General features: G+C 44.2%; 1 protein-coding gene across 1 annotated transcript in view; it reads right to left on the bottom strand.

The window, feature by feature from the left end:
* Nucleotides 1-14,316, bottom strand: part of LOC124603335 (MICAL-like protein 1) — a 67,399-nt gene extending 53,083 nt beyond the window's left edge. The window contains exon 1 of the mRNA XM_047136388.1: nucleotides 13,821-14,316. The gene's annotated coding sequence lies outside the window, so the exon portion shown is untranslated. The remainder of the gene's footprint in view (nucleotides 1-13,820) is intronic.
* Between the last annotated feature and the right edge of the window lie 2,227 nt (nucleotides 14,317-16,543).

Genomic DNA, 16,543 nt, shown 5'->3' with positions numbered 1-16,543 from the left:
TGCCAAACCCAACCACTAAACAATGCAACACGCCGTAGCACTGTGAACGCATCGTTCTTTGCAACTTACTTCCTGCCCTGCGAGCTTTTGACTTTAAAGCGTCTCAATCGATGTCGCGTATAGGGGCGCAATCGCACACAGATGGGCTACAGATACGTGCAAGCAATTTCAAACGTGATTCATTCGGCTAGGAATAGACACAGCCTTTCAAGTCTCCTCTTGTACACGAAATATGAAATTTGGCGTCAGTACAGTTTTAACATTCGTGGTTCTCGAACGTCGCGAACTACGCAAGCGCAAAATGAATTCATGATTGTCAGCTTTAAGGATGTGACACTTGTCTAGGTATCATATCTGGAACACTAGTTATCCAGTTGGAACGAACAAATCGTTATTTTGAATCGCAATGGATGTACGACCCTTCCGAATTAAAGGAAAGTAAAGAAATGAGGCTGTTGAATTTAAGAAGCTGGAGACTGGTCGATTTTCTTAAAAATGCCACCATGTATAGTGGAGGGGAGGGGGGAGGGGTGGAGGGTGAGAGAGAGTATTTGGTGGTCATAATGTTCTGACTACTCGATAATATATGGAGGCTCTCCTCTTGTGCTCAGTTAAATGAATACCGCGGTGTTACAGGATGCGCCATACGCGGGATGGGCGAGGCGGACCAGAAGAGGGCAACCGTCGATAGCTGCGGTGCGACATCCGCCCACACGCGGCGATGACGTAACCCAGATGCAGCAGCCGCTGCGCTCGGCGCCGAGGGGCGGTCGATCTTCGGCCTGAAGCGAGCGGCCGCCCGAAACCCGACAGTGGACTGCCTGGCTCTCCGGACCACGTACACACCACTGGAGACGGCAATAAGCCAAACGGTTTGTCCACAGCACACTTCAAAATAACAAGATGCCTCGCAATTAGAAGTCGACATCGAAAAGACATTGTAACGACTTGCCACAATCGAGCAACGGCACCTCACACCGAATGAACAACTGATGGTCAACTGTCGGCGGTGTAACCTTGTCAACTACGAACTGTCATAAAACATTTCGATTCTGATAGGTTATCGATATTTCAGAACTATGTCTCCTCGTGTTTCTGCCGTCGTATGCTGTTTCCATGGTTTGGCTAACGCTCTTGACTTGTGGCCGGATGTGCTTCCTGTCGTCAACTAACCTAAGCATGTCTGTCATCTTTTTGTGAATCGTCTAAACTTAGATCTGCGTGTTTTTAGTGTGTGTCACGTCTTTCCTGAAGCGTACACCGGGGGACTAGCCCAGAATATGCCTAAAGCGAGCGTGGAAAACCCCCTAAAAACCACATTCAGTGTGGACGTACTACCAGACCAATATAGTCGTTAACCCGCAGCGGGGAATCGACACCCGTCTGGTCTACCTTCCTGTCTTCCAAGCTAGCGTAGGCGTTAAGCTATACGAGCAGGTAAGTTCCATTGCACTAATGACACGGGTTAATCGATAATGTTAAGTACGCCATTGTCAAAGACTTAAGATAACTGAAATCTGTTTGCATAACTCCGCCTCTTTGCGCGTTGCTGAAGGGAACTGTGCTTTCAGCTGTGCTCTGTTGTCCTAATTTCTCGGTTCGGGTAGTTTATTGTCGGTAAGAACAACGTTTTCCACAATTTTTATTCTATAAATAATCCCTCTTTACGTTAGAGCAGCTTTGGCGCTGTCCAAGTAGGGCACGCACGGGTTGATAACGACCGACAATCAATACTCAAGCCTTATCGACTCAACCGAAAAGTGTGTCGGAAAGTATTCGTCGAGGAAGATCCAAACGAGCCAATACATGAGATGGTTGGTGTAGTTATCGAGACTCATTTATATCACACACATCGGAAGCACGTGGCTCATTGATTTAATGGTTAAACGCCAGACAACGGATCTGGTGTTCGATTCCCCGTTAGTCGTAGCATTTTGATCTGTAACTTATCATTTCTTTCACCCCTGGCAATATTTGTTTACCTGAAAAATGCCGAGTTGATAACGCGGTTCGGAATCCACGTTCAATTCCCTATAACTGGGGTGTGAGTCGGGAGAAGAACGAGAGCACCGCATCAAAATAAGGCCACGCCTTGTAAAGCATGATTGTGTTCAAAACATGCTTCGGTTTGATGACAGCTTTACATTTTATCGTAGGAAACGCCTTCACTGATGCTCGTGTAGTACCGCCAGAACAGAAAACCACAAACTTCTGAAATGTTATCTAATACTTCACCAGCTGTGCAACTTGATCATACACGACACTACTCAAATAGGGAGAATGTGTATAATTTCCTTGATAGAACCTTGAACAGCCCACCAATTTAAGCAACATACTATGAAATAGTTCCTGCAGTTAAACAAGGACTTCAAGTGCAAAGAAAAAGGACCACGCCGTTATCGCGTTGTTATAGAGTAAAGACAAGGTAGTTGTTCGTACATGAGGGCCTACTTCCCCTGTCCCCGCTTCACAGTACAGGTGCGCGAATTCTCACGGAAACGTAACACCTGCCTTGCTTCCGGGTCTTAAATCTGTCTAACGCGTCGCTACAATCCACACGAACAGTTTAAACTTTCCGTTCTTTCAATATCGACGAACATTGTCCGAAAGAAGATCGTAATAGCGAGTCTTGATTCCGTAGTGGATCAGAGCTGAAGAAATATCGTCCAAGCAACAAGTCCAACAGCAGACATCTTCAGAGACACAAGTACTACTTGTATGTGCCGTATACTGCAAACTAATCTTAGTGTCATATTATTTACTAGAGATGACGAAATAGCAACAGGGCATCTGCAGTTTAAAACTCTAAGAATACTACATATCAATGACAGAAACCAGTCAACTCGACGTCATCAAATCGTATTCAATGCAGCTCCTGAAAAACGGAAGGAAAGCAGGAGTACACATTACTTCCTTTACATGTTTCACCGCCCTTTCTCTTCCTCTGGTACCAAGCGTGTTTCACGTAAATGGGATTTCCTCATTGAACAAGGCTGATGTTGGTTACAGCTGCCCAGACGGAAAATGTCCCTGTGCGCCGCCGGCCGGGGTGGCCGAGAGGTTCTAGGCGCTACAGTCTGGAACCGTGCGACCACTATGGTCGCAGGTTCGAATCCTGCCTCGGGCATGGATGTGTGTGATGTCTTTAGGTTAGTTAGGTTTAAGTAGTTCTAAGTTCTAGGGAACTGATGACCACAGATGTTGATCCCATAGTGCTCAGAGCCATTTGAACCATTTTGAGCCAAATTTGTAAAGCAAAACGGACGGAAACACATAATGTGAATATGCAGCTATTTTTAAACTATGGCACCTTTTTTCCTAGCTAATCACTAGATACCGGCTTACAAAGACGAAAGTAACTGTGAAACGAACAGTCTAAGTGGCAAACGCTGCATCCATTTAATAAATTTTTGCATGTTGTACCTACAGTGAAGGTAATGAAAGAAGGATTAGCGTTAAAATTCCCACTGACGACGGAGAAACTAGAGACGGACCCGAAGTATCGATTGGGGAAGGAATTGTAACGGAACCGGCTATGTCCTTTTCGAAGGATCCGCCCCATCATTTGGCGTGGGTGAGTCAGGTATACCAAGGAAAAACACTAAATTGGGATGACTGGACGGAGATTAGATCCAGCGTCGTCCTGAATGCAAGGTCAATGTGCTAACCATTGCGCCACATCCCAAATTAATTTACAGACGACGTATAAGACTTTGCCGTCGTTAGACCAAAGTGACGGTGTGGCGTCGGGAAGGGTATGTGCCCACACGTAACTAAAGCAGAAATGGACCACACTGATAAATTACCGACAATCCCTGCTCAATGAAAAACCGGCAGCACGCGAAAGCCAACGAACGCCGATCGGACTGAACTATTCTGAACAGTTAGCACAAATTGTTCTACGAACGGACTCAGCTCTACGGGGAGGAGTAAAAACGGAAAGAGAGCTGAATTGGCTCGGAGCTTGGGCTCTTTATGGCGCACTTCCTGCTGTTTCACGGAGTCCGTCGACCCGCCGCCGGTTCCCAAGCAGAGCCGCAGCGGGCCACGGCCGGCAAGAAACACTGCCGCGAACCGAAGACTACTTCCGCTGGCACCGCGACTCGCTGCTACAGCCACTCCACAGCTTTTTAGCGGTGCCATGACCGGCAAATTTAATCGCCGTCTACCTTTGGCACCATCACCATAAAAACTTGTTCCGGTTCCTTGGGCAAAAATGTACACATTTTCACGCAGCGGCTACAAAATTTCAGTTCACAATAACGATAAACACTGGCTTCAAACGGCAACAACAGTTTATTTGAACATAAAATGAATACATACGCCGCTGATAGCGCCACAAAGCAGACAGAAGGTATCACTACTGTAGGAGGGAGGTTAGGGTTTAACGTCCCGTCGATACGGAGATAACGAGAGGCGGAGCGCACGCTCTCTTAGGAGAAGACTGCAGACACAAATCGTGCGAGGGTTAGTCTGTAGAACCATACAGACGATCTTCTCTGGCGATTACACCGACAGACAACCTACGTTTTAATGGATGGGCGAGCTTCTGAACCTATTACGAATTCACATCGCGCGTTTTAATCACTGCGAACACGCAACTCAATGCTGAAACAAATATCGTTTTTAAACGATTTTTACATTCCTATTTGAAGTGTCAGCGCAACAGCGCGACCCCAGAAAGTTCAACATCGTTATAAATAAGGAGAAATGCCAGTAATCCAGTCTTTATGCAAAGGCCACAAGACGAATAAATCGTTCGCCTTTTGACTAAGAGCACGTCGTTGAAGCTTCGAAACTTTGGTGAAAGTTTTATATAGGAATAGTGAAAATAATGTTCGGTTTTTGCTCATTTAAAGCATACCAAGTCAGGTACCTATGAAGTTCGAAAGCAGAAAATCACAAAAAATGTAAGAGACTATACATGGAATCAGTGACTGCTACCATTCTAGCACACTCTTTACTTTAACACAGTTGCAGAATCCCTCTGTCGCCTGTAAATATTTAAAATACTGTTTGTCGTCACTTTCATCTGAGGTTTCATCGAAGTAAGATTTGCATCTTGATTACAGAAGAGGCGAAAGAATAAAGTAAAAGGTGTAAAATTTTGCTAGTCTGTTTCAAATTTTTTACAAACAAAAAGTTTTCGCCTCAGGTGGTGCAGATACCATGGGAACTAAATTAGTATGTCAGGATGGGGATATGAACTCTGAACTTCCCGAAAAACAGATGACTGGCTTAAATTTTGTGCTATCACGATCTGTATAAACAGCCATTCACTTTTTTTACGTGCAGTATAAGCAGTTGCATCCATTTGCGTTGGCTGTCGAATGTTATGAATGTGATTACGTCATACTGGGTAACAACTGTCACTGGAAATGATCCTAGTTTTCACGACCTGGTGGCTGACCTTGTATTGCAGCGACTATCCTACAGTAGGCGCAGCCCTCCACCCTCCTGCGCCTTGAAAAAACTAGAAAAACTGCACAGGGAATAAACATACGTTTATTTTTAGGATACTAGTACAGATTTTCTGATGAGCGATTTATAAAACCTGGCCCATGGATGCCACGAAAGACTACATGCACGACTATCTATCACATGGATCACAGAATCGGTGGAGGATACTCCGCGGCACCTCGATTATGTCCGTGGAATCTTTTCAGGAAACTCGTTCGTTTAGCTGCTACTTTTCTCTCTGGCACCTGCGTAAGTCACAACCTGGCGACAGAAGAGGAACGAGAAGAAAAAAAATAGCGGTTAAGTTCTCGAGGCTATACGAAATTGCACTTCCTCACCTCTCAGGGCATTTAAATTACAAGCGACCTTGAGCGGAACAGACAGCGGTTCCATCAACAGAATAATGTTCTTGGCAACTTCCAGTCCGTAGTTGCATGGCCCTCTTTTGGTTCTTAACCAATTTCCCCCTTGAAGGAGGGAAGGGGGGTGGCGAGGGAAAGACCGACTTAGGCTCCAAAACTACAATACAATTACACTTATATGTAGCGACAGAACTCTGAATCAGTGTTAATGGGCTGGCGATCATCTGTGCTTTTCGGAACCAACCAAACGATCGGAGCATCATCAGCGCGTACCGGACGTGGTTGTGAACGCCCTATAGCAGTGGCCATTATGTAACGGCTGCGAAGTCACACGCACAACAAAGCAATGCGATCGGCAGTAAGGAGGTTGCAGGTCAGTTGTACACCTAGGGAATCAATACACAGGTGCGTCGCAGCAAGGAACGTGGATCACTCTCTGTACTCCATTTAACTAGCCGACGCACTCTCCGGTACAGTCTGCTATTTCCAGTTGACATCAAAATTCAGCTCCCGTGTCACGAACAGATTGAATACGTATGAAAATTCAGATAGGATAATATTTAACACTCAGGAAGTTCAGCTTTAGTCTCCCCCCCCCAAAAACCGCACGCATATGCACACGCACACAAAGTTATAAAGCCTAAGGACTCTTAAGGTTGTAACTGGACCATTTTAGTGCTAAATCTATTTCACAGCACTCACGCGACTTTAATGGAAATGGAATCCTGAGACTGACTGAAGAGAAAGAAGGCCTTTTAGCCAGTAAGCTAAGACCATGTGACCAATCGAAGCGTTCATATTGGGAGAAGAATGGCAAAACCACTTAGCATAGGTCGTTCGCTGTTTCGTAACGTATCTATTTCGGTAACTGACCGCAGATGAATGGTTACATCCACTACCCTGTTTCTTCGAAACCTGCTTATCTGAAAATCCATAGAACAATTACAGAGCCGTTACCGATAGATAAGGCTGATGAGAGAACAAACCCACGCTTTGATAAGTCTCACGTGTTATCAAAGATTACTGCAAGATTTCAATGCTCGATGAATATAGAATTCGCCAGTACGGAAAATCAACTAACACTTCAAGATACCTAAAGAAGTACTGAGTGTAAAGGTACGAGCATTTTACTGCTTGCTTGATTTTCATATCACTCTAACAAGAGACGCCGAAAAAACTATAGATTTGTTTGAATAAATAACATCGGGGGCTGTAAAAACGGGTTTTTAATGACTATAAATGGTCCCTGCTGTGGGATATTGTTGATTTTTTCAGTTTCTTCAAATATTAGATGTGATCACTTTACGCTAGACCCTTCCATCTGCTTACGATATAAGGGATATCTGCTGTAGTATTTCTGATTCTGACTGAAGTTTTTGGAATTTTTGTTTTTTGGCTAATTCACAAATTTGGATTGCTTCTTCCTCAATTTTCTGTTAACAGAATCAAGCTGAAAACCCCCACAAGCTCTTCTGCAAATAGTGTGGAATTCAACCGTAGCTGATTACGACGTAATGTGATGTCCCAGCGACATCATGATCGCCAGAGACGGAGACCATTTCGTAATTTGTAAGCTAGGGAATCAAGAGCAGTCTTTTCAGTCTAGCGACTGCCTGGAGTGAGTTAGGAACAGAGCAAAATCTAACTTGGGATGACTGAACGGCAGTTTGAACGCGGTCCTCCTGAACACAAATCAAGTGTGTTGACCATTGCAATACTTCACCAACTGGACTGTTTAGCGAGAACGAATTTCGCATGCTGTGTCAAGCGTTGTTAATACTGTGTCGATAAATTATTCTCCAATGCCTATGTAACGGCTTTTTGTAACCACTAATATTACCAAAGAAGCACCATGCCGGGTTGGCGCACTTTAAGACACAGCTGATTTAGATTTTGCTTTGTTTCCAGAAACTGCATGTAAGGCAAATGCCGGGACGGTTCCTTTAAAAAGGATAAGACCGATTTTCTTCAGAGTCTGTGGTTGTGTGACGACGCCACTGGTGCCGTCGACCTGACTTCAGAACTCCAATACTCCTTCCTCCCTATCATCGAGACTTAGGTTTGCCGCAGTTACCTAACTCGCTTCGGGTGAATGCTGATGAAACAACTGGAGACAGTCTGTCCCTGCCCAATCAGAGGTAGCGTTCCATCTCTAATGGTATCAACATGCATGTAGCCAAAATACTAAGTTTCTGGTCCTAGAAACCTTCACACTCACAAGGGAAGCACACATCCAACGGATCACCAACATTTATCATTCTTCACACAACTGTAGTACAAACAAGATTTTAAAAAATGCTACTCTCGTACGATAGACTTCTCAAGCGATTTCTAGAATTCGAGATTCGAAGTTCATGCTCCTCCTGAAAACTATAGTCGCGCCATGAGATGCCCGCTGTCGCAGAGGGGCACAGAACGCGGTATGTGCAGCGTGCACATTAGCAACAAGGGGAGCTGGATCCTAGCGGCAAACATTTTTTAACTGTGGTAAGCGGACGAAACTTGGCAGCTGAGACTAGCGTCGGCGCCAACTGACATGCCTACAAGATGCTACTTCCCCTAGCGCGGGGGTATACAGTGCCATGCCCGCAAACTGCGGCGATAGAGCGTATCTGCTGATTAAGTGTTTAAGGAGGCGAAACATGTAAGGTCATCAGTCTCCAGTTCATTCATCAGAGCGAAATGTGTGTGTCCCATCTGTTTGAGTTGAAAGTGAATTCGATATGCAAGTGTGAGAATGTTTTCTAAATGAATGAACTTTTCAGTCTGCAGCGGAGTGTGCAGTAATATGAAACGTCCTGGAAATTAAAATTGTGTGCTGGATCGAGACTCGAAGCCAGGACTTTTGCGTTTCGTGGGCAAGTGCTAGCCGAGCACGACTTACGACCCGTCCTCACAGCTTTAATTCTCGATTGTCCCCAGGCTGTGGGCAAGCTACGCCTCCGTAATACCCTTAACTTCCAGGAGTGCCAGTCCCGCAGGAGAACTTCCGTAAAGTTTGCAGATTAGGGGGTGAAGTACTGGCGGAAGTAAAGCTATGAAGAGTTACGAGTCATGCTCGGATAGCTCAATTGGTGGAGCACTTCCTTGAGAAAGATAAAGATACCGGTCCGGCACACAGTTTTAATGTACCAGTAAGTTTCACTTTTCTAAATGCGTAGCGTGTATCTGAGGCGGGACATGGGTATCAGTCCCGTATTCACATAGTGCGATGTAGGAAACCGCCTAAAAACCACGTCCACGCTGGCCTCCACACCGATTCTCGTCAGTTCGCCGGTCGGTTTCGAACCGGGACTGGAGCGTCTCATCGTGTCTCGGAAGCGGGTGTGTTACAGAGTATCACACAGCACAGTCATACTAGGATGTAACTGCTGTGAATAATTTACATTGTATTTCGCGTACACGCACCAATGTATCGATAATTTCATAACGATCGTTATTATACATAACCAAAAATTAATCACAGTCATTATTGTTATTCCTTTCTGAAGAAACATGATACAAGGGTTTGCTAGATAAGGAAAAAAAGAGACACTTGAAACGAACGCGGCACGAGCAGAGTTCTGCTGTAGTATGCCGACGTAGTCTGTTGTGTTAACGCTGCTGCTTGGCGGTTGGCGCTCTGTATGCTAATGAGTGGGCTTGTCAAACACTGAACCACCATTTCTCCGAAACAATCGAGAAGCGCATCGCCCTACAGCAGCGTTCGTTACATCCAACAGCACGCACTGTTACCCATTCGGTGAACATTTTCGTTGTCATATGGTACGGGGAAAGCGCGACATACAACAAACTGGCAATGTGTTTTCGCCCAGCAACTGCCAATCACGTAACACACTGTACAATATACAAACACATTTCGTAACGGTGAACTAGGCCAGTGGTTTCCACCTGCGAAAACGCTCACCACGGTGGGAAAGTGGCGTTTCACTGGCGGCTGGTATCACATGCAAATGTCCCCCTGGGCGCCGTATCGGCGGCGTCGGCTGCAGGCGCGGCGGGACTACTTTCGAAACGGGACCAGGTCGCTGCTGCTGCTGCCGCGGGCTGACCAAACAAACAGAACGTAAGCGCTGCCTATTACGAGCAAACGGGCCTGTGGTCACCGGCGTGAGGCGCAAAACGCCGGCAACCATCGCCGCACACATGTCCCTAACCACACGGGCGACGAGCACAAAAAGCGAACGGCAAACACGTCTAAATACATGAGATCATACGCGATGCTCTGTCAGCTTGCAAACAGCATTGTGGTTCTACGGACAGATTATTACGTCTTTAACGTTACTGGTCCCCCTGCAACACAAGGTTAGCAGAGTTCGCCGTCTCGTCGATATCCAAAATGAAATGAGCGTACGGCATATTCATTAGGGACAGATTAATAATGTAAGAGGCAAACTTCCGCGGTTTAGCCGAAGGGACCATCCCAGTAATTTGAAGTAATGCGTCAAACGGGAAACGTTGAAAAGGAATTTGAACGCTGCTCCTCTAAAATTCGAATTCCGGTTTTTTTAATTTTTTTTAAGCAGCACGTCACATCGCACGTTGGGATTTACCAAGGACAGACAGGAGTGCCGTCAACCGATCCCCAGCTCTGTAACCAGGTTGATTCTGCAACACACACAAATGGACACTATATCATAAATAACTCAAGACAACAAAACCATTTTTTGCAAGTAATAGTCCACCCAAAGGAGAGAATATTCTTTCGTACGATTAATAGCTTTACTGGGAGATGAAGAAGCTTGCACAGGATAGAGTAGCATGGAGAGCTGCATCAAACCAGTCTCAGGACTGAAAACAACAACAACAACAACAGCTTTGGCTTCTATCTACGAAAATACTGCAGCAAAGACAGCGCATAATAACGATTCACTTCATTTAAGACATTCGTGTCCTCATAATAGCAGTAAAGTAGAATATAAATGCTAGTACCTTTTATTTTGCATAAACGTCCCAATTTCCAATACAGCACAGTTTTATCCCCAGTACCAGGTAAACATCGCGCCTACAGCAACGCCGTGCTGCAAACTTCAGGTTCAGGTCCAGCCCAGCGTTATCAGACGTCATATACATATACACCCCACTTTGCTGTTAAAATGTGAGTCGCGCCATTAAACAACAGATTCACGACCGAGACAAGTACAACACTGAGTCTTTAGTACATTGTTGCACGAAAAATGTCGAGGGTGTAAAACAAAAATGTCCGTAGTTGCTACAACGATAAAAATGCCGTTCTGAAGGGAGAGTGAAATATTATGGATGCCCATTTTAGGTGGACATCTATTATGGTGGGATGCACTTCAGAGGCACTTAACCGTTTAGTTTCATGAGGCTCGTTTAAGGATTCAGTGGCTCGGTACGTGAAAAACATCTACAGTAAACTGCTGCAGCTGCATTGCGCAGTACGTGGTAAGTACACCTGACGGCATGCCCCAATATTTCGTAAAAGTCAAGGATTCTCGAATAAGTAAAGGAAATATTAACGAAGACTGGTACTGGGGTAAGATTTTTAGAATGTTTTAATGTTTTTAAGTGACTTCATGTTCGCTTTTAGCTGTAACATTATTATTTCACAATTGTAATCTCGGCATTTGGGATCCAGCTATTAGTCGTTATTAAAAATACAAGTAGTAACTGCCTGGTAGGTTTAATTAATTCAATACGAGGCAGATCACAACCTATATCAAATATGTACAACGCTTGGAACTGGTACAAATAGTGACACTGCACTTGTGAAATAAAAGACAGTTACAACTTGAAGCGAAAATGACGAAACAAACAAATTATAGAAGCTGTGAACCCACATTATGTCAATCAACAAATGTAATTCCGATGCGTGCATAATTAACACCTGTTTCAAGCTGAGTAAATGGCATTTATGAAACTCTCATATGAAACTCTTATATATTTCTTCGAATATGAGTGGAATTTAGCAATTTACTGCATTTCTGACACTACCTCCATTTAGAGTTTGAGCGTAAATTACATCAGAATAGACTCATTGCTAATTATAAACATAACTCATGGATTCTTTCTACGACGCCTGCTACTCTCGTAGCCTGTTGCCTACGCTATGCACATACGCCATCTGGGCCTTTCTTCCTCACTTTCTTTTCACTTAGTGAAACAGTTGGCAAAGGTCTCCTCACATCTGACAAACATTCTATGAAAGTATCGTACTGCTGAGCAGCACACTGGATAGAGCCGCAACGAGTGGATCGATAATGAAGTAGCTACCTCCCCAAAACAGCAGTCGTTTATATTGCTCCAGGGAAGCTGTTAGACGTTGCAAAACAGCCGAAACTTTGATCAATGTTGCAAGGCCTGTCCGATGCCGAATCACTACAATAATACTATCACACTGCGACAAGCAAATGCAGCTAAGGATTGAGGATTCTCTTAGGGCGGCACGATTCTGATTAAAACTTCTGGCAATATCCGCAAGTTTGACATGATAGTCACCTTATTCTAGTGCAATGCAGGGCGGTACAGTCAATTTCTTTCATGTGTCTTGAACAAATATTGAAGCAAAAGTGAGATGTTGATACAGATCTGTGACGAAAGAAAGGAAGAATAATGCATCAATTTTGTATGCGTTACCCGCAACATCTATTCATCTCGAAAGCGAAAAAAAAAAAAAAAAAAAAAAAAAAGGCAGAAATCCCTTTCTCCCAGACTTCATCAAAACTACCACGCTACAGACTAAATACCAAGCATTCATGTACACAAATTATAGACACCCCGCATTAAACACCACTGTTGCAAAACATAAATGCTCTCGATTACTACTTTCCCGTGAAAATTTATCCTGATTTCAATAGGAAAATATTATCAGTGCTAACTTCTTAACAGCAAGATTTGCGTAAAAAAAAACTGCTTAGTTTGTGAGCTTGTCTGGCCTATTATTTATCACGAAGCAATATCCGTCTTCACCTCCTTGCTGATACAACATTTAGGGAAACTCTTGATAACACTGAGAACAAATGTTTTAGTGCTAAAACAACAATCTCTTTCAACACAATGACCAGAGCAAAACAGCTTATTTTTGCCTCAAAAGGCAATGCTGGCGCACGTCAGCCGCAACTAAGGATTTTATTTCAAGCAATAAATTATACTGTAGCTATTGTTTCAAAACAAGAATATTCTGTGGTAACACAGAACTACAGATCAAGTCAATATTAGGCAAGAGTCAAATTACTTCTATTAGACGCAAGCCTTCTAGACAGAACCATCTAGTTGTTCTAATAAATCGGACACACACTCCTAAAGAGGGCAAGTGACAGTACCATTATATACTACAATAGCTTCCTTACGCTTAACTGAGCAATCATGTGAATATGCTTGCAGTAGAAAACGAATATACCTGTTTTATTGTGCTTACGTTGGGAATAGATACCCTACAAACTATAGAACTGGCCTAAATATAAAAAACTGTTTGCCATTTATGATGTAAACAAGTCGTCGATATGTAGCTTGCGGTGTGTAATGACCAACAACATGTTTCTTCTAGCAAACGTTGAAGCAAATTAAAATCTTTACCAACTTTGCAATCAAGACGACGCTGGAAAAGGAGAGACTGCACCCCTACGTCGTCTATCACTAAGCACTTCACTGTAGACTACGTGTTATTCACTTCTTATTGGTAGTATGCTGCGTGCATAATTCGTCTTGATAATCTAATTTAGTTGCCAATTTCACGCATTATTCTTATTGCGTTGTAGCTCATGCGAATATGCTGATCTCTGCTATGCTGATCTCTCCCTGAGTCAATATTAGCATACAGCGTTGTATGGATAGAAGAATAGAAGAGATGCAAAGACTGTAAATTGGAACATTTAGACGAAACATTCACGGACACTGAACATAAAGTAGTGTGCCGCGTAGCAGATGGTCAAGCTAGACCTATCTGCGACAACAGCCTCAATAAGCAGTCACATCACGAACAGCCTACACTAATACTTTCGAAACGACTAATCCAGACGCTACACACAGACGTACCTGTCTGGCTGAAATAAGTACGAAGAGGTTTAAATATCGCGTCTTCAGCAAGAGCAGGCTTCCCGCTGTGCACAGCTACGTAGCATCATAGTCTCGATCGCGTCCGTCATGCCGGCAGCGAGCTCCTCAACAGCAGTCGTCACTTCGGATTTCGGTTAATGTCGAAGAAGCGAAAGATCTGCCAGCTCCTTCTAGCAGCTGCGCACGCGCTCGCGTCCCTGACTCAACTGAAGGCTTTTGTCAAAGCGGCGCCAGTGCCGCAGCAGCGCCAACAGTGGAGAAAACTGGAAACTTCACTGCCGCCGAGCTGCAGGCTGCGCTATCGCAAAGCGACTGAAGGTGAGGTGCGCAGTGCGTCCAGCTGCCTAGCACGCAGGGGTACTCCAGTAGCCTGTCTCCGCTCGCGCTCCCTCGATATGCTGTGGAAGAAGGCGTTCCACAACACCCGATGCTTCCTCGTCGGTGGCTAGCAACGCACTGGTGCGGCGACGCCGACTTCTCGCGTGGTAGTTACGGCGGCGGCGGCAGCCGCTCCGTGTTATCTCCTACTCCGCCCCCTCTCCCCCGCCAATTACCGCATTCGTCCGACTTGGTGGGGAGGCGAACAACACTGTCGAGCAGTCTCACGCACACATGCACGCACTTGGGCTGCTGGTTCCGTCCGATGTGCTCCCCTTCCTTCGACAACCAGCTGGCAGCCGCGTTTTCGCTTTCGCCTCGTCCCTGGGACGGCACCTGACCCTCTCGCTGCTTTGCCCTTGGTCAGGACGGATTAGGAAGAGGCCACGTTAATAGCACTGCAGGCCGACCTCTGAAGACATCTGTTTTGAAAATGAAGACTGATTACACTGATAAGAATGAGTATCAGATGGAAACATTTAGACTGAAGTTCGGCAGGCATTGATAATGCAAGGTCTGGAGCTTTATTGTGTTACGTTGGGAGTTAACAACAAACGACGTCGCAATATGAAGAGCAAGGAAACACACCTAAGTCGGGTGAGTCGCCTTCCGCAACCATGTAGGGAAAGACAGACGTCCGGTAGCTACTGACGCGTTGTTTTTACGTGCGTGAGTTATAGGACAGGACGCCAATATTGGGGAGGGAAAGGAAAATGAGCGCACGGCCATCAGGTATGGAAAACACTTCAAGAACACTCTTTCTTTGATTAGAAAGGATTTTTTTTTACTTGTTACTTAATGCACAAATTTTAAAGTCATGCTTCAACAAAAAGTATTTTCCATTTGCTACGCGTCTTCCGACGTTAAATAGATGAATCAGGTAAAAAACAACAAAGAATTGTACTTATTTTTATTATATCTCAGCACATCCTTCTTCGACGACAACGCGCTTGAAGTGACGAGATTCTCACTCTTCCATTCTATCGGAGAAGGAGTTTATGTTGAACTACGCAAAATAGGCCATTGGAGACACGATTACTATCTCATTGATTAAAATTTTAACACTAAAAGCCAAACATTAAAACTACAGAATAGGCTTGAGTCAAGAGAATAAGGTGTACCCATTCGAATATAAACTGGTGGTTTTTCGCCATTATTAGACGCAGCACTATCCTAGTGAGACAGAATAATCTTGTTTGGCAGCCGAAATTGTCTTTCAGTAAGCCCCTCTTTCAAACAGTTTAATAAACAAACACAATAAGAGCCAACTATTGTTCTTTTGCTTTTGTCTGTGTAATATATAAGCATTATACCTGTGAATTTCAAAATGCAATGACTTTTCATCCGACAAAATTATCTTCAAGTTAATAAAGCTTTCTTCAAGTGTTTATCTTCAACCGCTAAATATTTGTAAAAAAAAAAAAAAAAATTGCCGGCTGCTGTGGCCGAGCGGTTCTAGGCGCTACAGTCTGGAACCGCGCGACCGCTACGGTCGCAGGTTCGAATCCTGCCTCGGACATGGATGTGTGTGATGTCCTTAGGTTAGTTCGGTTTAAGTAGTTCTAGGGGACTGATGACCTCAGCAGCTAAGTCCCATAGTGCTCAGACCCATTTGAACCATTTTTTTAAAATAATTTTTTGTGCCAACAACTGTACAATTTTATTTATTCACTCCCGGCTACCGTCTTCATAGGGGATACTAATGTACATCATTTGGTCAAAAATACATCTCTGCCAAATACGGCAACATCAACTGCAACATGTGACGAACTATCACAATAATTGTTTCATTGAATTTCCACTTGTCGAAGTGTGATAACATGTACACACTTGATCACACTACCACAATAATTGTTTCACTGAATTTCTACTTATCGAAGTGTGATAACATGTACACACTTGATCTTAAACATCGAATAATCATCAGAGGCTCATTCAGAGCATGATCTGTATTTTTGACCATCTGATGAAGATGATACCCAGTCCCGAAACAGGTAGAGAAAGAATAAAACTGTAGAGCTGTTGGCATAAAAAAAAATTTCCAGAATATATCTTCAAGTTGTTTGGCCAACTCTCACAAACTGTTGACTACAGCATTGTTGTGTCTTGGATTCATGAATGTGAGCGTGAGTCCGAACATCGTCTAAGTCATGAAACTGCGTAAATAGTGTCCGGATTGCCAGATTCTACGTTGAAAAGTTCTTCCGCGTGAGCTATTGTCTCTTCCAAACGGCAGCTATCGTGGGACCCCCAATTCAGACAGGATTTTTTCACAACGACTTTTTCGTGAAGAATTTAATGGAGTCATTCAGCTGAAATGCCTT

The sequence above is a fragment of the Schistocerca americana genome, chromosome 1 (genome assembly GCF_021461395.2).
Source record: "Schistocerca americana isolate TAMUIC-IGC-003095 chromosome 1, iqSchAmer2.1, whole genome shotgun sequence".
Classification (NCBI taxonomy): Eukaryota; Metazoa; Arthropoda; class Insecta; order Orthoptera; family Acrididae; genus Schistocerca; species Schistocerca americana.
Note: the sequence above shows the minus strand (reverse complement) of the source record. Positions and strands in the feature narration are given on the sequence as shown.